General features: G+C 42.4%; 2 protein-coding genes across 3 annotated transcripts in view; both read left to right on the top strand.

Moving 5' to 3' along the window:
* Positions 1-15,846: 15,846 nt before the first annotated feature.
* The window catches only part of VAChT (Vesicular acetylcholine transporter), a 33,645-nt gene continuing 26,670 nt past the window's right edge, over positions 15,847-22,821 (top strand). Inside the window, exon 1 of the mRNA XM_028171689.2 lies at positions 15,847-15,986. The gene's annotated coding sequence lies outside the window, so the exon portion shown is untranslated. The remainder of the gene's footprint in view (positions 15,987-22,821) is intronic.
* The window catches only part of ChAT (Choline acetyltransferase), a 78,161-nt gene continuing 71,188 nt past the window's right edge, over positions 15,849-22,821 (top strand). Inside the window, exon 1 of one of the 2 annotated variants that reach the window (XM_089728241.1) lies at positions 15,849-15,986. The gene's annotated coding sequence lies outside the window, so the exon portion shown is untranslated. The remainder of the gene's footprint in view (positions 15,987-22,821) is intronic. The other variant, XM_089728242.1, reaches the window with a different exon arrangement.

The raw sequence follows: 22,821 nt of genomic DNA, 5'->3' as shown, positions 1-22,821 counted from the left end.
CTTTGCTGATCTACAAAACACATACACGAACTAGCTAGTTTAGTTTTTTAGCGCTCCCGACTCAGTGGCCACAGCGCATGCTCGCCGCTATCGATCTAGGCACCGATAGCCTCTGGCTGTTTCAAATACGACATGTTCAGACCCCTGTGCTTTTAGGTTTCACTGTTCTGAGCTTAAATAAATTATTATTGTATTTGAGTATTACTCGAACTTTCTTTTCTCGGGTAACAATTTTGTTAAGTACCTACCTACTTAATATTTGGATAACGCAATAGAAAAAGTTTATTTGTTGGCAATTGTTTTTTTTTCTTCTAAATATTGGTAGAAGAATTGTGTTATGTTATGTATTGCTTAGATGTGTGGATGAGCTCACGGCCCATCTAGTGTTAAGTGGTTACAGGAGCCCATAGACCTCTACAATATTAATGCCGCCACCCACCTCGACATATGAGTTGTAAGGTTTCAAGTATAGTTACAACGGCTGCCCTACCCTTCAAACTGAAACGCATTACTGCTTCACGGCAGATATAGGCAGGGTGGTGGTATCTACCCGTGCGGTCTCATAGGACGTCCCATCAACAGTAAAGACGACAGTAACAAACTCTTTTTAAAAATAGATGCATTACTGTTTTATATGATAAAATTCTCGCGATTTATTTTGGCAACGCTTGTTTGAATTCCCCTATGCGAAAAAAATAATTGGTTAAAAGCGCCACGGTCGCAGTGAAGGGTTCTCTTCTTTCTCTTTAATTTTTTTATTACAGCTCATCGGTGATGCTCTTCAAATATATTTTTTTATTGCTTAGTTGTGTGGTCGAGCTCACAGCCCACCTAGTGTTGAGTGGTTAGTCCTAGCTTAGTCTGTAGTGGTGGCAATTATAGAAGCAACAACAATGTGAATTGTGTTAATGAAAATTTCTCGTTAATCTATACCAACGTAATAACGAGATAGTTCTGGCGATCACTCACGCTCAAACCACGGAATCGATTTTGAGATAATGAACAAATAACTGGGAATAAATCACGACCCAAATTAGGATTCTCTGTGTTAAGGGTACCAGAGACTGATGATGAGATATATGTACTACAGAGACTGGTGTACGTTTAAATATATTGTTAGGAACATTATATTTATAAACGTATTACTGGTGGTAGGACCTCTTGTGAGTCCGCACGGGTAGGTACCACCACCCTGCCTATTTCTGCCGTGAAGCAGTAATACGTTTCGGCTTGAAGGGTGGGGCAGCCGTTGTAACATACTTGAGACCTTAGAATTTATATGGGCTCCAGTAACCACTTAACACCAGGTGGGCTGCGAGCTCGTCCACCCATCTAAACAATAAAATAAAAAATAAGCGAGATAAACTATTATTTGTAAATAAGTTGCTGATTTCATTTCTAAACTATAGTCATGAAACTCTTAGCATAATTTTATTCAAATTGTAATACTATAAAAACAGACGTAAAATTAATAACGAACTTTATCGAAGAGTGATTAAAATATTATTTTTTTGAGTCAATCGTCGTGCCAATGATTTATATAAATATTATTATTAAAATAGTCAGACTGTTAGAAGATTAGGACTCGCAGAATAATTCATGACTATCATAAACTTTTATTCACTTCCGCTCTGGCAAAAGTGTAGGGCTGACAACGACCCACCATTATTGATTGAGCGCAGCTATAAACAATTAACAATTTGAAGCAGCAGAAGCAGGACACTCTATAAAACAAAATCAGTTGTCTGTAAATTCGGCTTACTGACGATAGTTGAACGTGACAATGTCATAAGAAAATACTGATGGAATGGTTTCATTTTTCAATTATCGCAATTATCGTTGCTATAAACAATTGACACCACATTCACTTTTCACTGAACTTCATACTTGACGAAAACATGTAAATGTATTATTGTATAGCAGGTGTCCACGCTGATGCATCGCTCACATCGCCTTAGAGCGAGGTAATGCCGCATTAGTCAAATTTTTTCGTGCGTGCAGCCGGCTCCATCGAATTATAAGACGTTGTCACGTCAAAAGTGCACCGATTATTTATACACTCTAAATAAAGTGAAGACTATTTGAAATTGTAATAAAATAGGAAGTATAACTAAAGAGTGTTGGGATTTTTCAGCGAAACTCGTATATGTATATGTCGGCGGCAGCGCCAGGGATGGCTAAGCGGTAGTTTCCGTTATCACTCGTATTTGGTTGAACTCAGTTTATAAAAAGTCAATAAAACCTTTTGAATAATTATTATTGAAACTCAACACACACAACTTTCACAATGACAGGATAAACCGACAGTTTCGTTGCACATACCGACAGACCGACAGACCGACTGACTGACTGACTGACTGACTGCCAGAGACTCACTGACTGAGACGGACGGAATGACACGACTCTGTCCACGTACCGCCATTTTATAACTGTGGCGTTACGGAGTCTACCCTTCATTTTGTGATATTTATCAAAACAACATTTCATCATTTAAAATAATAATCAAAACCACCGTCTTAATATTACTAAAAGTCGTCAACCACGACACGGCCATTCTGTCACTTTGACGTTTGTGTATCGTTGATATTCCGAACTATTGACCCGGATGCGACACGGCCATCCTGTGTTACACACGTCCTCGTGTGCTAATCTGAAACAAAAGCCAATACCGCACAGTATCATTCACGCTCGGCCATATCTGACCACTCTACTAAAATAAAAGTCTTGTGTCATCACAAATTCTATAACGACATTGAAAGATTACACAATCCCTGTGACTACAAGTGTTCAATGATAGTCATCCCTGTGACTACAAGTGTTCAATGATAGTCATCCCTGTGACTACAAGTGTTCAATGATAGTCATCCCTGTGACTACAAGTGTTCAAAGTGTTCAATGATAGTCATCCCTGTGACTACAAGTGTTCAAAGTGTTCAATGATAGTCATCCCTGTGACTACAAGTGTTCAATGATAGTCATCCCTGTGACTACAAGTGTTCAATGATAGTCATCCCTGTGACTCACATATCAACAGTCATCCCTGTGACTCTAATCAACAGTCATCCCTGTGACTCTAATCAACAGTCATCCCTGTGACTCTAATCAACAGTCATCCCTGTGACTCTAATCAACAGTCATCCCTGTGACTCTAATCAACAGTCATCCCTGTGACTCTAATCAACAGTCATCCCTGTGACTCTAATCAACAGTCATCCCTGTGACTCTAATCAACAGTCATCCCTGTGACTCTAATCAACAGTCATCCCTGTGACTCTAATCAACAGTCATCCCTGTGACTCTAATCAACAGTCATCCCTGTGACTCTAATCAACAGTCATCCCTGTGACTCTAATCAACAGTCATCCCTGTGACTCTAATCAACAGTCATCCCTGTGACTCTAATCAACAGTCATCCCTGTGACTCTAATCAACAGTCATCCCTGTGACTCTAATCAACAGTCATCCTTGTGACTCTAATCAACAGTCATCCTTGTGACTCTAATCAACAGTCATCCTTGTGACTCTAATCAACAGTCATCCCTGTGACTAATCAACAGTCATCCCTGTGACTCCAATCAACAGTCATCCCTGTGACTCTAATCAACAGTCATCCCTGTGACTAATCAACAGTCATCCCTGTGACTCTCTAATCAACAGACCCTTTATGAGAACCATCGCATAAAATTCCTGAGTTATGAAGCTACTACTAATAGATTTCTCGACAAGAGAACATTCGGCACCAGATTCCAAATAAAAATAAAACGACTCACCAGATTTTTCTCATTTACCAAAATACCCGATGCTACGCAGCTACCGGCACGTCGCGGCGTCGCTCCGCTGCTGCGTTGCTCGCGGCCGTTGATGACATCGCGCCATCAATTTGCCTCGGCGGCAACTCGAGGCAATATTTTTGCTTAGATGGGTGGACTATGCACGAGCTCACAGCCCACCCGGTGCCATGTAGTTACTGGACCCCACAGACATCCACAACGCAAGCGCGTCATCCACCCCGAGATACAAGTTCCAAGGTCTCAGAATAGCTACAACCACTGTCCCACCATTCAAACCGAAATACACACCGCTTCACGGCAGAAATAGGCAGGGTGATGGTACCCGTGCGGTCGATGGCACTATACGGAGCACCCGTCTGGTGCCACGTCCTTACCCATGAGAAAGTCGCTGCGCTGCGCCGGCAGCGCGCGATCGCAGTCAGAGTCATTCAAGGATACCTCACAGTCTCCTACGAGGCGGCGCGCCCTAGCGCAAGTGTAGCCGGAGCGCGGGGGCTCCAATCTCGGCAGTCCGTGCTGGAGCCGTGGTCTCGTCGTTTGGCGGACCCGTCGGCCGGCCTCCGTACCGTCGAGGCGATCTGCCTGGTTCTCGCGGACTGGGTAGGCCGCGACCGCGGAAGACTCACCTCCGGCTACCTGTGCATTGCAGACTCACAAGACATTTTACCACCACGCAAACTTTTTACCACAGCAAATCTTACCAGCCACCACGCAAACTACAATTTTGCGGGTTCCACCTCTCCTACACGATGTTACTCCCACACTGCGGAAGCCAACCGCAAACACTTGTCAAGCACGCACAAGCACGCACTTCACCAGAAAAACTTGCATCCGCCAGCGGGACCCGAACACCGCCGCATCGCCAGACACGAACGCACCGGACGCCCCATCTTACAGGTCACGACGACTTCAAATGTGTCAATTTTCTTCCCCACGGAAACTTGCTTGCTTTCTTGTTTGCTTGCTTGCTGGAGCCCGAGGCAGTCATCGAACGTGTAGTGTTATTGGTATTAAATCCAGCAGATTCTAAAATTTCAGCGACAATTCACAGACTCATGTCTTGGTTTACTGCACTAGTGACATGTAATTGTAGCAGAAGTCAGCGGCTTAAAATAATTCTTGTCGGAACTACTCACTCGTCATGACAGACCCATTATTGCGATCGAACTTTCACTTGAGACTTGCACTTGCCTTAATTTCTTGCAATAGCTTGTTACGTGTTGTATTTCCGCTAGTAAATGCCATGTGATGAAGTCGACAGTCAAACTGGGCAATATGAGCCAGAACGTAAGATGTATTTCTTCGTGGCTCAGATCTTCCATCGAGGTAACAGACGTTATTACACGACTTGCGTATGCTGCATTCATGCTCTTGTGGCGTACCACTACTAGTATTCTGATCTGCATCATGTTTTTTCGCTGTACTTCGAACATGTTCAAACACGTCACGCCAGTGAGAGTAGAGTCCTGATCTCACTTCTGATGTCGGCGGCAGCGCCAGGGATGGCTGAGCGGTAATTTCCGTCATCACTCGTATTTGGTTGAACTCAGTTTATAAAAAGTCAATAAAACCTTTTGAATAATAATTATTGAAACTCAACACACACAACTTTCACAATGACAGGATAAACCGACAGTTTCGTTGCACATACCGACAGACCGACTGACTGACTGACTGACTGACTGCCAGAGACTCACTGACTGAGACGGACGGAATGACTGTCTGACACGGAATGCCACGACTCTGTCCAAGTACCGCCATTTTATAACTGTGGCGTTACGGAGTCTACCCTTCATTTTGTGATATTTATCAAAACAACATTTCATCATTTAAAATAATAATCAAAACCACCGTCTTAATATTACTAAAAGTCGTCAACCACGACACGGCCATTCTGTCACTTTGACGTTTGTGTATCGTTGATATTCCGAACTATTGACCCGGATGCGACATATATAATAAACACCCATACAAAGAGCAAACAAGCATGTTCATGACACGAATGTTTGCCCGATGTGGGAATCGAACCCACGACCCTCGGCGCAACAGTCTGGGCCACTAACTACTACACCACCGTGTTAGTTAATAAAGTATCTATAGTATATACACATTGTTTAAGCCTTGAGCTAGAATATCCCAATACTGATCTCATGTGATCTCAGGTCGTCGTGGCCTAAAGGATAAGACGTCCGGTGCATTCGTATCTAGCGATGCACTGGTGTTCAAATCCCGCAGGCGGGTACCAATTTTTCTAATGAAATACGTACTTAACAAATGTTCACGATAGACTTCCACGCTGAAAGAATAACATTGTGTAATAAAAATCAAACCCGCAAAATTATAATTTGCGTAACTACTGGTGGTAGGCCCTCTTGTGAGGGCAGGTCCGCATGGGCAGGTACCACTACACCGCCTATTTCTGCCGTGAAACAGTAATGCGTTTCGATTGGAAGGGTGTCGAAGCCGTTGTAACTATTTTTTTTTTTTTTTTTTTTTCCTACCTAAGCTGATAGCCCTAGCGGCTATGTCAGCGTAACCCTAACTTTAGTAGGTGAGCTCACGGGGCTCAAACCTGACGATGTTGCTAACACGAACCCTAGCAAGAGTCGTGCTTCGCAGAATCTACCACCGGATCGGAAACGCGACCCACTGAGAAGATCCGGCGAGAAACTCAGTGGGCTGTGTCTGAGAGTTAATTTACTCGTCGAGCCCTTCGTCGCAAGCGACGGGTTCGACGAGAACGGTGACCGGTGCTTGAATTACCTAAAAGCACCGTTAGTGGATCGGGCGGATCCGAGATGACGTGTTTTGGGCGACGTCGACTGCTTTCCATTCTGTCCGCAGGATCGGGAATGTAGTTACCGGCGGCCACGATGAGAGGGTTCTCGTGTCGTGCCGCTTTATCGAAGTGGCGCATGGACGCCGACTGAAGATACTTACTGATGGACTCTAAGTCCAGGTCGTCATGGAGGTCGACGTTCCTGACGAACCACGGGGCTCCGACGGCTATCCTGCAAAAACGGGATTGAATAATTTGAAATGTTTTTAGGTGTATGCGGGCCGCGTGAGCGAACACTACACTTGCATAGGTCATGACGGGGCGTATGCAAGTTTTGTAGAGTGTCACCTTATTTCTAAGGGACATTTTACTTCGCCTACATATCATCGGGTAGAGACGTCCTAGAATGAAGGCGGCACGGTCGCGTACCGTCTTAATGTGGGGGCGGAATGTCATCCTACTGTCGAGGGTGACGCCTAAGTACTTGACCTTCGGGGCCCACGGTATGGGCTGGTCGAACATCGTGATTGGGCGAACGGCGGGGGCGGGGGTGTTGACGCGCCTAGTCGGGAGAGGGATGCTCAGCGTGGTGTTCGGAGGGCGACCCCTTTTGAAGAGCACCGCTGTGCTTTTCGTGGGGTTGATGTCGATGCGCCACTTCCAGAACCACTGTCCCATGGTGGTAGCTGCGGTCTGAAGTCGTCGATGAAGCAACGCCTTCTTCCTACACGAGTAGTAGATGGCGGTGTCATCGGCGAAGAGCGCCAGATGGGTCTCCGGAGACCGGGGTATATCGTTGATATACAAACTGAATAGTAACGGGGAGAGGGCGGAGCCTTGCGGGACTCCTGCTGTGACGTGACGGGGCCGGGAACGCGTTCCCTCGACTCGATATCGGAACGAACGGTTCGACAAGTAGTCTCGTATGATGAGCACGAGTCTGTCTGGCACTCCCATGTTATACAGTTTGTATATCAAACCGTTGTGCCAGACTTTGTCGAACGCCTTCGCTATATCGAAGAAGAGGGCTCCTGTCGGAATGGGTTTCCGCCTGTTCAGCCCTAGTAAGATGTGCTCCGTGAGGCGGTGCACTTGATGGACGCACGAGTGTCTGGCGCGGAATCCAAACTGCTCGTCTATAAGAATTTTATTCGCGGATACGAAATCCCAGAGGCGTTTACGAAGGAGCCGTTCGTATAATTTGCCTATCGCCGGGAGGAGACTGATGGGGCGGTAACTCGCGGTTTCGTTATTCGGTTTGCCCGGCTTGTGTATGCCGATAACGTCCGCTTCTTTCCACGCCGCGGGAAAGATGCAGTTCGTCATAGCAGAATTTAATATCGTGGCCAACATCGTTATCAGTTGGGCTGGTAACAGTTTTAGCGCGCGGTTGCGGATGCCGTCGGAGCCGGGAGCTTTCCGTGGTTGTAGGCTATCGATCGCCTCCTTGACCTCGGAAGTGGTAATGGGGGGTAACGCGTCCGAGGGCGGCAGGGAAGCTCTGCGCTCGACCTCCCTGTCGACGAACTCGGTGTGTTCGGGGTCCGCGTGTTGAGTGCTGGTGGTGCACTGTTCTTGCAGTGCATCGGCCAGCAACTCTGCCTTGTCATCGTCATCGTAAGCCGGTGATTGGCCTGAGGGGCGTACGAGAGGCGGCATAGTGGCTATAGTTTCGGACTTGAGGGTCCTAGCTAGTCGCCAGTATGCTTGGTGGGTGGGCGCGAGTTCTTCTAAATAACTATCCCAGTTTTCGTTTCGGGCGTCGCTTAAGCGGGATTTGACCTCCCGCTGTAAGCGACGCATCCGAGTCCGGTTTGAATCCGTGGGATATCGATCGTAGGCCCGGATTGCCGCGTTCCTAACTCTTACGAGGTCCCTAAGATCGGGGGAAAGTCTGATGCGGTGGAAGCAGTCCTCCACATCGACTTGCTTAGAAGATCTTATGATCGCCGTCGAGACGTGATCAGTGAAGATGTTTATGGATTCGACGGTATCCTCGGGGGATGGAGTTGAATCCGGGCCGCAAGGGAGGATTGGTGGAGCGGTGTCAGCTAAGCACGTGCCCAGCTTCTTCCAATCCACCATGGTCCTCATATCTGGTTCTCGGTTGACTGGGCGACCGAACTGCATTACGACAGGTCGGTGGTCTGAGTCGAGTTCTGACATTGCCTCGATGGAGCGTAAGCGCAGAGTTACGTTCCTCAGCAGTGCCAGATCTATTGTGCTCGGACGACGCGCGGCGTTGTACGGATAGCACGTGGGGGTCGGGGGGTTGAATATTTCGAATGTGAGGTCGTCTATGAACGCGTCGAGACGCCTACCGTTCACATTCGTGCGATGGCAGTTCCACCTAGTGTGGTGGCAATTTAAATCGCCTGCCAGGATGACCGCGTCCCCCATACCGAGCAGTGTCTCGAGGTCACTGCTCAGGAGGGGTTTGTCAGGGGGGAGATAGACGGATGCGATGACGATCGGCTGGTGTCCCGTCAGCGCGATGCGGCACACTGACGCCTCGATATGTAAGAGCGAGGGAGTATCGAGAGGGACGCAGTGCAGGGCCCTCCTATAGTAAATGACAGTCCCGCCCTTGCGGGTGGAGAGTCTGTCATTCCTAACCATGACGTACCGTTGTAACTATACTGAGACATGAGAACTTATATCTCAAGGTGGGTGACGCATTTACGTCGTAGAGGTCTATGGGCTCCAGTAACCACTTAACACCAGGTGGGCTGCGAGCTGTAAGCAATAAAAAAAATGTATAGTCCACGCAGGTGGAGCTGCAGACAGTAGCCTAGTCTTGTCTATATGTATATACGTTTTCTCTAACAACATTCGAGAATCTGTTTACGAAGCATTATCAATCTTTGAGAGGAAGCTTTATATTATGTAACCTACACTATCATTCTAAATGTTTCCCCTTGAAACTATTTCCTTTGTATCTGAAAGTTCAGAGGGCCGTTGTCACTCCAAGAAGATTTCAATCTTATGCTGGAACGTGGGCGATGGATTTAACAAGACCGGACACGGCTTAACGCTATCCTTTTGACGTTCCTACGATAACTAGAAAAGAGCTGATGCTATCCACACCTTTGGATATAATTTGCTTCATAAATTCTAAGGATTTCAATTATTCTTCTTGTCAATCGTGTCACTCTTGACAAAGTGGTCGTGAGGGGCAGACTTGATGGGCGATGACGTGAGGGGCGTCTCACGATGCCCCGCCATCTCTTACGCGGCGGGCATCGTATTGCCAATATAATAAAATAAAAGCAGTATTAATTAATATCGGTTCATCTATTTGGAAGCCATGATGCAACGCACAAACAGGGAAAAAAATATGTCTTTTTTTGAGTTAAGACCATAGTTCCTTTTGATTAGTGCCTTCTGATGTACTAACCTATGAAGTTGTGATAGACATTTTGTCAACACATCATTATTGAGTCAAGTTTCGCTCCACAGTCTCGTCAACCACTTAAATCTATCAATTTGGTACTTTGCCAACATCACAACTTAAAATTAATAACGCGCTTCTACCGCCTCTGTTATTTAAGCTTTAAATATGTGGAGCTTAAAAGTATCGCTTCTGAGTTTATAAGTTATTCTGTTTGTTGAATTTATGATATTGAAATTTTGAGACAATGAACTACCAAGTACCAAGTAAGTAGTACATATATGGAAATGGTAGTGCAAGGTAGGGAAATTTGTAGAGAGGGAAGCCGTCGACCGAAGAAGATATGGATAGAGTGTGTGAATGACGATATGAGGGAGAGGTGTGAGTGTTGAGCTGACAGCTGATAGAAGAGAATAGAAGAGAAAAAAAACTGTGCCGACCCCACCTAGTGGGATAAGGTGGGGAAAAAGAAGAGGAAGAATTACCAAGTACGGAATGACTATTATGGTACGAGTTATATGCAGCCATATAAGTAGCTATGTCAATACCCTTCAAACAGGTCGCTAAACGTGACTACTCCTGAGCACGCAATATCTCCAATGCTAGGAGCAGAGCCAAGCCTTACTGGTGGTAGGACCTCTTGTGAGTCCGCACGGATAGATACCACCACCCTGCGTATTTCTGCCGTAAAGCGGTATGCGTTTCGGTATGAAGGGTGGGGCAGCCGTTATTCTGTAAAAACTGAAACTTAGAACTCATGTCTCAAGGTGGGTGGCGGCATTTACGTTGTAGATGTCTATGGGCTTCAGTAACCACTTAACACCAGGTGGGCTGTGAGTTCGTCCACCCAACGAAGCATTAAAGAAAAAACTAGGTGGGCTCGTCTCGGCATCTGAAATATATCCGTACTTGGTTTAAAAATCTGGGGGCTAATGAAATGTTTCATTCGTGACCGTAGTCAGTCACTATAACCTCGGAAACGTATTTTTGATTCTTACTGCAGTGCGACTCTCTTAGATAACCGTTTTTATTGACGCAGTTGGACTGGCGGGTATGAGGTTGAATTATAAAATCACGGCAGCTTTTTTATGTTGTATTTAGTGTGCTGTCTGCTAGTTCATATTATGATGAGTGATCACTTTTTTTATTGCCCTTGTAGGCACACGAGCATAGGGTTCACGTGATGGTGAGTGGTTACCGTCACTCATGGACTTCAGCAATGCTAGGGGGCAGAGTCAAGCTGCTGCCTACCGTTAAGCGCTCTCCACAAGCCTCGCTTGAAAAAGGATATGTCATAGCGCTCGGGAAACACCGTGGAGGAGAGCTCATTCCAAAGCCGGATGGTACGTGACAAAAAAGATCTCTGGAAACGCACTGTCGATGAACGCAGTGGCTCCAGGCAGTATTGATGAACTCTACCCTGGGGGCGGGCGGCAAACAATTCCTCAGAGCACTCCCAATGGAACATACGGTAAAATCACTGTCGCTTGTCTGCGTTTCCAGGGTCAGAGCGAAGTCATCTATTTCTGAAAATTCCTTTCATACCTCATTTTAGCACAATGCACCATATTAAGGTAGATACATGTCATGTTGAATCTCTTGTCTCTCTCTCTCTCTCTCTCTCTCTCTTTCTCTGTCTCTCTTGCTATCTAGCTCCAGAGTCCGCTTACTACTGTTGAAGCACGGGCTTATTATTTGTTCTATAACTTTGACAATAATCTTTGGAATACGATATGAATGTTTAATTTTTACAAACATTCCTTTTTAATGCTACGAATAGTAATATGGTTTTAAAAATAAATTATGCGTATTAAAATGAAATACAATACAGTAAAAGCTCCTTATTCGCGCTTCCTTCGTTCGCGTTTTCACTATTTGCGGATTAAAAAAATGCGACCCAATTGCTATATTCGCAGCTAAAGATTTCTTTATTGGCAAATCGATAGGTACATCGGTACATATACATTGATATAAAGGATCCCAAAACGGAAATATCCAACCAAATATACTTTTAATGCGCGCTTTTCCGGTTTCACGGCTTTTGTATTCGCGGCATATTCACGGAACATTTATATATCCCGTGAATAAGAAGCTTTTACTGTAATATCTGTCATTTTAATATAATTAAAATTTGTTTATTGAACCAGAGGGTAGATTAGTTCATAGGTCAATTGAATGTTATCGAAGCCCATAGACTTCACATAGCTAGCATAGTAATACAATACGCCACTGAAGTGGTGGTCTCGATTGCATTGTATAACGATCTCACCCTTCAAACCACACGGCTCCTGGTGGTGACGCTCTGTACCTCAGGTTTTGGTAGGCAGCGGCTTGGCTCTGCCCGTGGCATTGCTGAAGTCCATGGGCGACGGTAACCACATACCATAAGGTGGACCGTGTGTTCGTCTGCCTACAAGGGCAATAAAAAAATCAATACACCAGTCTGTATTCTTTTTTCTTTTTTTTTTATTGCTTAGATGGGTGGACGAGCTCACAGCTCACCTGGTATTAAGTGGTTACTGGAGCCTATAGACATCTACAACGTAAATGCGCCACCCACTAAGTTCTAAGGTCTCAGTATAGCTACAACGGCTGCCCCACCCTTCAAACCGAAACGCATTACTGCAGCACGGCAGAAATAGGCAGGGTGGTGGCACCTACCCGTGCGGACTCACAAGAGGTCCTACCACCAGTAAAAAATTCTGTAGATGGTACAACAATTTTAACAGACAATTCAGGATTACCGAGTTAAAGTCAAGAAAATTTACATAATTTGATACTTTTATGGTTTGCAGAATTTGTGTACTGTATCAAATATAGCTAGCTGTCCAATATACATAGATGTGGGTGAGGGGTGAGTATTATATTTTTGACTTTCCACTGGGGCTCTGGGGTACGGATGTCTTAGCAACAATTAATAGCACTTAATCGAAGAAACCACAAACACGGTTTTTTTTATTAGCGTTTATCTGCATTTTGATTTTTAGCTGACTTAAAAAAAAGGAGAATGTTCTGAAGCGACCTTTTTTATGTGTTTGTGTTTCAGAGCTTTATTGGCGCAACGATTAGGATTTTATTTATTTATTTGTAATATGGTAGTTTTTTACTATCTTTAATATAATGCGTATTTAATTGTCTTTGATTACATTAATTATATTATCATTTATTTTGTTAGTTGAAGTTCGTGAGATGCATTACCAGGGATCATACTACTGACAGGCTGTTAGTCGTGATCTATAAGCAATGACTTCAAGGCTTCTTTTATCAATGCAGCGAAACAAGGTCTGGCTAGTCAAACGAATGATTTAATTCCAAGCGTCAATTCTGATTAATGGCTTGCGAATGTGTGGTCTCGCGTGCACACACGTACACAAATATCGACCAATACGGATCCCAAATGTCCTTTAGGTTCTATTTTTAGTTATCGACCTATCTCGTCTCCTGCCTACATGAAAGTTTCAGGGCGCCGTGATTGGTGGGTCGTCGGTGACGTCAGGGCAAGCCGGGGCCCAATCACGGGGCTTCGGTCCGCGCATGTCAATACAGCCTTTTCAGGCATAACCGGCCAGCCTTGCCAGTCCGGGCAAGGTGTTCCCAAGTGTGCCAAGCTCGCCCCGCCACAAGAACGAGGTGATTTTTTCATGAAATTAATTTCTGTTTTTTATTTTTTTTTTATTCTCATTTTTGTCTTAAGGTGTAATTAGTGAGAATGTGTGCGTGAGTATAAATGTTCTAGTGTGTGAGTTTGTTATGTAATTGGTTACGTAATATGTGTGTATATTTGTGATGGTAGTGGTATGTCTGTGTGTGTGGGTGGTTTATAGTTTTGCATGAATTAGTGTATTTTTTTTAAAATTCTTTTCTCTTCTTCTTTTGACAGTATTCGTGATTCAGAAATTCTAAATAAATATTACATTTTTAGATTTTCTTTAAAAGAATATAATAACTTTAAGAGGTATAATCATGAAATAAAACCGTATTAACCTTAATATGATTAGAAAAAGGATAGCTTTAGTATATTGCAAATTAAGTAAATTTTAGCACAAAAATTATTTTAATTTCTATTTTAAAAATTTGCTTCTCAAAAAAACTGCTACATAAAAATATTTCTAAGAAAAGCACTAAATTGAATTCCGCTTAGGAACCGGTGGTTCATCCTCAAAGTGACTCTGAAGCTAGCTAGTCATGGCGCATAAACCTTTCTACGCTGTTTCTCCGACCTACGGCACAGTTAAAATATAAGAGCATAGTTATTTTTTTGCGCAGAAAGATAGTCCAGTCCACGCCCCTGCTGATATTAAGTTGTCACATCGACATGAACGAGTTTAAGCGAGATTTCTATTCCATTGGAGTTTTAGCAATAATTTCCATGAGATCGGAAAATGGATGGATTAAAGCTCTCAGTACAGGATAAAGCTGAATAGGGCCTAAATGGTATCTTGGAATCAATACGCAAAAGGACCATTAAGAATCCTTTTGTAAGATCGTGTTAATTCTGAAGCTCCCCGAAAGTACTTATCGGATTTGGAAAATACGGCAGTCTTAACACTAAGTAGGTATAATAGATTACCTATTAAGGTATGCGTAATATATAGTAATAGGTATAGGTAATATAATAGGTACAATATGTAATAGGTAATAACCAGAGTTGAGCTAATCTTGTCAAAAATAAATTAGTTTGCTCGCAAAGACGAATACGCCAGAAATATTTGTAGGATTCTCTCGAAGTGAGCTCGTACCTAACGCCTACCTGAAAGAACTTTTTTATTATACACAAAAAGTCATGAATTTCAAACAATAATAATTATAAATATTTTAAAGATTTAACTTCGCGTTTATTAATTTTATTCTAGTATTTCTAAAGTTCCGAATAGCTTGCCATACAATTTTCTATAAAGCTAGACCTTTACAAATGTTGGAAGCAACGAATGAGATAGGTATTATTCCGTAATATGGCCTTAATTATATGTGCGACACGTGTAGTGCCAATTAATTATTAATAAACTAGAATATTGGCAAGAAATCTTAGAACCTAATTTCCAGACATACTTAAAGTTTGTAGAATCAATAATAATAATAAGTGCTTTAAAACATTTATGTTATTAAATTATAAATGTAATCAATACGTCAATACCCGATACCTCATACGATATGATTCAAGGTAAATGGTGATATTGATTATCAAGTACAAGTTTGTTCTATATTCTAAAGTAATAGTGAACAAAAAAAAACATTTTTGCTGACTTCTAAATAAAAGTGCAACTCGATTCGCGTTAAATAATTGTAACAAAAGAATGTGAATCAATCAAATCAAATTTAAGCTACCCTCAGAAGGAACATTCGGAAAAGTTACATTATTTCACACAAAATAACCGGATGTCGTAAACCGAAAGCGTTCCGGGAGCAAGATGGCGGCCGGATGTTGGGCGAGTGGTTGCTTCCGCCTGCACACATCCGGGTTCGCAGATTCTTCTATAGATACAAGACAAAGATTTCATGAATGTTTTTTTTTAGGACCGCATCGCTGTACGAGAAGAATAATTTGTTTTCCAGATGCTTTAACTATCGCATTTCCTGATTGTTACAGGCACACGGCGCACTATGGTCGAGCACTGAACCCGCAAACGATACATATCAAAACAAACACTGATTTAGTCTTTAAACATTAGGTATTTTAAACGTAATTACTTATACATTTAAAACTGTAATTTAAAATCGTAATCGGCCGCGCGTCGAACTCTGACTTCAAATACAAACCTACATAGCCCCAGCGGTCAAACGAACTGCCTGTCCATACAGCACATTTGAATTTAGAACTCCAAGTTGAGTACAAAGTTAGGATTTGAAGGGTGAGGGGCAGTCGCCCCCAGGGGCTCGACCGTGGAGGCGGAGGGGGCCGCGCTGTTTGGGCGGCTGCAGGGCGCGCTGCGGGGGGGCGCCGCCGCCGCCTCGCCCTCGCGGGTCGCCAGCTCCATCAAGGGCTACCTCACCAACAAGGTCGGCTCGCTGCAGCTCAGAGACTCAGGTAAGGTTATGTTTCTAAATGTGTATTTTGAGGTTAAATTGTTTGATGAAGCATAAATTTCATTTTGAGTCTATAATACGATTCGTAAGTGTTTTCCTTATTTACTCCGATAGCTACTTATCACCAGGTGTACTGTGTGTGAGCTTGCACATTAAATATAAAGCTCTTTAAGCAAAATCTTTGCGTTTTCCAACCTGCAGACAGGTTGTTAAACTGTAAAGAGACCACTCGCAGAAACATTCGGTATTGTAACTTGGCTTCGGGAGCAGGGTCCTTGCGTCCTGTGTGCTCTGTGTGCTTAGTGCGAGTTTTTAATTATTAGCGGCAAACGAAGTGAAGCTGTTCCAACTCCATACAAATTTGAGTTAACTTTTACGTGATCGAGAACGTTAAAAAACTCGCACTAAGCACATTGGACGGAGCGGCTATTCTCTTTAGGCAAGTTAAGGTCCGGGTCAGGACCGGCACCGCGCATTTTGCTCCGATTTGAAATTTAGGATGGAATGGATTATTATAGTGTTGACGGTATTTAAAGATTTTCGTAACTTATTATCAATCAATAAGCTTTAAAAGCTGTCGACAGTTATTTAGCACGGATTAGTACAAGGATATGGACACAAGCCAGCCGATCATGAAGCTTTAAGGTGTCAGCTACAACTTGCCGATACCTACATTTAGAAGTTGAAAGAGACTTCTCAGTTGCTTCAGACTGATTCTACCCGTCTCATTGAAGACCACGTGTTTTGCGGCTAAAATAGACAAGCAGGTGGTAACAAGCTGCGTGGTCTCACAACACCCTAACACCGACAGAACATGTGATTGCTCCCTTATATTTCTAATAACATTACAACCCTCGTATATTTAATAACATCGCTTGCACAAATATTTGGCATTCGTTAGCGTTCCGAATAAACATCAATGCTGACCTTTATCACAATGAGTTAAGGTTTAATTTGGGCATTGGTGGCTCGTTGGGGCGAGAACAATATTTGCGAAAGGAAGGTGGCTTTTTTGTTTGGAAAAATGTTTTTATTAGTATTGTATTAACTCAGGGCATTGTGATCCTGTGTCTTCTATTCAAATATTAACAAGGTTTGAAAATGTGCAAATAAGTTTTTAGGTTTTTGAAAAGTGTATAAAGTTAGAGGTACCAGAGCTCAAGAGGACTAGTGGCATCAGGCGGTGATGTCCATGGGCCGGTAACCGCTTCACATTACGAGACCCATTGCTTTAATTACCAAAAACAATGAAATATTATTTTGTACAATAACTAATTAATGATGAAAATCGGGCGACGCGTGGTGTCTGCGATCTCACGCGTTGACTTTGTTATACATTACAGCTTCATTCATATAGGAACATACTCAGATGACTTATCGTTTTGGTATGAATAAACTGCACTATAATCAACATTTCAGCTTCGGTAAAGATTGTTTTCTGTAATTAAATGGTCAGGTAATACATGCATATCATAAAAATATCTTATATCGCATTTTGTATACAAAATCAGACATGAAAAGCATACTTCGGTGTTTGTGATATACAAACATGTTGATAGGGGCAGCTGATAGATGAAATTTAAAGGTTTTTTAATACGCTTTTATTAGCTTCAGACGTATGTATGTTAGTATGTAACGGAATCTTTGAACATGATTTTGACTCCCTTCAAAATGTCGGATTAACTCGAAATTTGGTATACTTATTAAGGACCGATGACAATTCAATATTTAAAAAAATATATTGAAAAAATTGAAATTCATCAAAAAATGAAAAAGAAATAATAGTTTAAAAAAACTAAAAAGATACGTTTTATAGAAAATCCAAATAAAAAATTGAAAATAAATTTTAATGAATTTGATTTAAAAATAGTGTAAGAAAAAATATTTTATTGTAAAAAAGCGTGGGGTGCATGGTATCAGTAGTAATAAATATTTTATGAACAGATATGAGTAGAAGGGCTATTTTGATAATATCCTGAAAAGCACCTCACGCTTTTTTACAATAAAATCATTTTTTCTTACACTATTTTTAATTCAAATTTATTAAAATTTATTTTCTATGTTTTAGTTGGATTTTCTATAAAAGCGTATTTTTTTAGTTTTTTTAAACTATTATTTATTTATTGCCCTAGTAGGCAGACGAGCGTACTACCTGATGGTGAGTAGTTATCGTCACCCATGGAGTTCAGTAATGCCAGTGGCAGAGGCAAGCCGCTGCCTAATACAACTGCCTTTTACAATGTTCCTTGAATTACCAGTGCAAATCCATCACTGGTTACAAGCCATACCGTAATGCCCCCCTCGCATATCTGCGCTCCAATTTGCCCGTCACAACCACACGACGAGCTTGTTACAATTCCCGATCTTTCAGATGTGGCCATAAAATGTGAGGCTGGTCGCTATGTGATTTATTAAATTGAAAATTGAAGTCAATATTATATTCACGGAATTTATTTTTATCGATCCGTATCTATGGAAAAGTTCTAACTACGCTGCCTTATTTTAATTCTTCTCTCAATTGCTCTGGGTAGAGCTTGTTATGAGCCGGCAGTAATGCTACTTTTCTTTCTAATCCGGTCGCAAAGATTATTATGAGTTCCAGCTAAATGTCGACTCGATTCTTTTAAAACAAAAATGGTGATCTATTATAAATTAGCATAGAAGCGCGTATGAGCTTGCGGCCCAATTTCATAGCGACTTTCCATTGCCTTTGTGTATAAATAAAAACGCTTATCTCATGGCCCACACATAAGCGACATCGATTGTGGAATTTGTCAAGCAAACTTAGTTACGTCGGGAAACCATTATAATTGAATCTATTGTCTCCACTTTGATATTCTGTTGTTACGTAATTTTGTATTTAGCTTCGAGAATATTCTTTGAATTTTTTAAAAGACAAGTTTCCAAGCCGCGAGCTTCGATCAGAGCTGAGGTAATGCTTGACCCGAAATTTTTATCGAGCCAATAAGCACGAAGCTTCCCACACATCATGCTCTTCCGTTTGTACTGGCAGTCAGCTTAGTTTATGGGATGGGGCGTATTGGAAATCCGTAGACATAGCACCATACTATTATTTTGATCCCAGATATGGATTCTCGTTTAACGGGTCATAAAAGCCGCTATGCAATATAACTGACATTTAGAACTAACCACTTAATAACAGGTGGGCTCTAATTAAGCCTGTCCATCGTTAGCAATAACGAAAAATAGAAGTAATTTGTACTTCGACCACATAACTCATGTTGTGATGTATTTTTATACAAATAAGTTTGGGTTGTTTTTTTCTTGCTTAGATGGGTGGACGAGCTCACAGCCCACCTGGTGTTAAGTGGTTACTGGAGCCCATAGACATCTACAACGTAAATGCGCCACCCACCTTGAGGTATAAGTTCTAAGGTCTCAAGTATAGTTACAATGGCTGCCCCACCCTTCAAACCGAAACGCATTACTGTCTCATGGCAGAAATAGACTGGGTGGTGGTACCTACCCGCGCGGACTCACAAGTGGTCCTACCACCAGTAAACCAGGTTTTCGATGTATGTCAATTGGCCTACTATGTTATATATGTAGCTGAATCTTAAACCTCCTGTCCCAAGGTAAGTGGCGGCATAGTGTTTACTATGGGATTCGGTAACCACTTAACACCAGGTGGGCCGTGAGCTCGTTCACTCAACTAAGCAATAAAAAAATAGCTCTGGGTGAGCCATGACCACGCCCACCCGTCTAAGCTACAACAAAAAGATGCATGGTAAAAATAATAATAATTTACATTGATTATAAACGCGTAATTAGCGAGCGCCTCCACTCCGGTTCAGTAATTGCATCAATTAGCCCCAATCCGACCCCCGCTCCGGTTACAGACGTTAACCCATCGACTAATAGACTCGAAACATATAAATCAGATTAATATTTTCCCTTGTTCCACGAAAACGTTGTTAAAACCACGTCTAAAGACAATAAACGGTTTTTAACTAACTACTTTCGGCGGTTTTACTTATATGACGGTACATTAAGTTAATCGAATTAAATTAATAGTTAAAATCATTATATTCTCCAAGCTTCGATATTCTCCTGTTTTATTTTTATTTGCTGCAATTCAAGTATACATACCACAACCCGGATACCAAACATATTTACCAAAAATACTGAGATTAACTACCACCATTCACCATTCTGACCTATAGGCGATGAAGCAACGAATGCGAGATTAGAGAGTAGACATGTGTCTAAGTAGACCCCATGTTACCCTATCAACAACGCTGGCATCAACCCCTTTGAGATAATTTGAAGTAGAAATCTCGAATGCTCCAGAATAAGGACTATCTTACCCTTGACAACAAAACTGACAACTGCTTCACGACCGATAAAGTATAGTGACGGCATCGACCTATTTAGACAAACCCATCTTAAAATCTATCAAGCCGAACATTTTCAATCCGAAACATAACAAACAAAATAATCCTGAAATATAAATCCAACGAGTATTATGTAAGAGAAATACAATTTTAGAAATGCCCTAAGGCTTTCGTGCACCAGAAGTTTCCACAGCGTGGGGTGGGAGCCCCCTCGTCATGAATATTTGATGGGTAGCGCCGCGGCGCGGAGCAAAGTCGAAACTTTTGTCCTATGCTAATATAATGTGGCAGGTGACGTGAAAGAAACGAATGTAGGTTTGAAACGTGAGGCTGTTTGATAGAAGCAATCTTAAAATACGCGCAGCCCGCTGTGTTTATGTGTTTTTCGTTTTGTTGAAACTTCTGAACCTGACGGGTTTTCATTGTTGATCAAGACAGGAAATCCCGTCAGCGATAATATGTACATTGGTACAGTCTATACACGGGCCGTATATTTCCAGTCCAATTATTAACCAATAATAGGGTACTTTAATGAACGGCTAAATAGGTCTGAGTACAAATAAATCCTAATCGTTAATCGATTATTTGGTACATTGGCACATCTTAATTTAGAACTGATTATTTAAAGTGATCTCTCAAAACGCACTATCCGGTATTAGGGACGAATTTTGAACCATCATAGTTCTAGAATTCAAAACGATCGACAAATATAAAGAAACAGTGCAGTTCAATGAAGATTTTGGGGTTTAATAATCATTAGCTAACCACAATAACCACTACACGTATCCCTCAGACGATTGTTGTGATTCTATTATCGATTGTTTATAATTGGTAGCGCGTGTGCCACTCCAATTGGAAATGCGTGACAAATCCGGTTTAGGGGTGTACGATTGTTGTGCCAAAGAATGCTGACTGAAGCGTGTCAGCAGGAAACAGGTTTTTTTTTTTTTTTTTTTTTTTTTATTGCTTAGATGGGTGGACGAGCTCACAGCCCACCTGATGTTAAGTGGTTACTGGAGCCCATAGACATCTACAACGTAGACGCGCCACCCACCTTGTGAGATACAAGTTCTAAAGTCTCAGTATAGTTACAACGGCTGCCCCACCCTTCAAACCGAAACGCATTACTGCTTCACGGCAGAAATAAGCAGGGCGGTGGTACCTATCCGCGCGGACTCACAAGAGGTCCTACCACCAGTAATTACGCAAATTATAATTTTGCGGGTTTGATTTTTATTACACGATGTTATTCCTTCACCGTGGAAGTCAATCGTGAACATTTGTTGAGTACATATTTCATTAGAAAAATTGGTACCCGCCTGCGGGATTCGAACACCGGTGCATCGCTTCAACACGAATGCACCGGACGTCTTATCCTTTAGGCCACGACGACTCCATACGGTTAAGTAATTTATTGATATATTTAAATAGACTACCTTAGAGCAAATGGTGCTACCCACTTTGAGATTAGATGAGGTCTGTATTGTCTTCATTCTGCTTCGCGGCCGAAATAAGCAGGATGGCGGTGTCTATTCCTGCTTTTTTTTGGGCAGGGCGGTGATCTTCGTACAAGGTGTCCGATTCTATGGGACGCGCGGGGTATGCGGGATTTTACGGTCTGAAGATGTTTTTAGGATATTTTTAGAGCCCTACCTACCAACCGACTTTCCTCTCACCGACAGTCCGATCTCGGAGGGCGCTTAGCCGACATGTCGTCGAGGTGAATAGGCTCTACCATTAGCTAATGTCGGGTTGCAATTGCAGTAATTGCAGTACGCAGTCCAATATTCAAAGGACACTGCTGGCCATGGAAAAAGACAGGTGGTGCTATTCTAAGTCGATACCATACATTCTAACTCTAAAATACTCCTATCCAAGAAATCTGAGCAAACATTCGTAAACATTGGTTTCGTCTAATTGGCATGTTACCGTCAACAAAGATCCCACCATGCTAGCTAAAGTTCAGGTTCCCTTAGCCCTCTCAAAAATAGCCCCTACAAACTACATGTTAAAATATGTACATCTTAACAAACTCAACCCTTTGTTGCTCATAGGGAACTGTCGTCATAAAGGACCATTACGGATTTCTATGTTGCAGTATATGAGATAATCTCACTCAGAAATGTTATCACTATGCTTAGTGACAGTTTTGCAACGTTCTCGATAGCGTAAAAGCTAACTCACATTTTTATATATTTTTTTTTATTTAGATGGATGGACGAGCTCAGGGCCCACCTGGTGTTAAGTGGTTACTGGAGCCCATAGACATCTACAACGTAAATGCGCCGCCCACCTTGAGATATAAGTTCTAAGGTTTCAAGTACAGTCAAACCGAAATGCATTACTGCTTCACGGCAGAAATAGGGAAGGGTGGTGGTACCTACCTAAGCGGACTCAAAAGACGCCCTTACGATGATGGTGACTTCATAAGATTGCTATTCCTTCATCGTAAAAGTCAATCATGAACATTTGTAAAGTACG

This window comes from Bombyx mandarina, chromosome 06 (genome assembly GCF_030267445.1).
Source record: "Bombyx mandarina strain Sakado chromosome 06, ASM3026744v2".
NCBI lineage: Eukaryota > Metazoa > Arthropoda > Insecta > Lepidoptera > Bombycidae > Bombyx > Bombyx mandarina.
The sequence above is the reverse complement of the archived record's forward strand: the minus strand, read 5'-3'. Positions and strand labels throughout refer to the sequence as shown.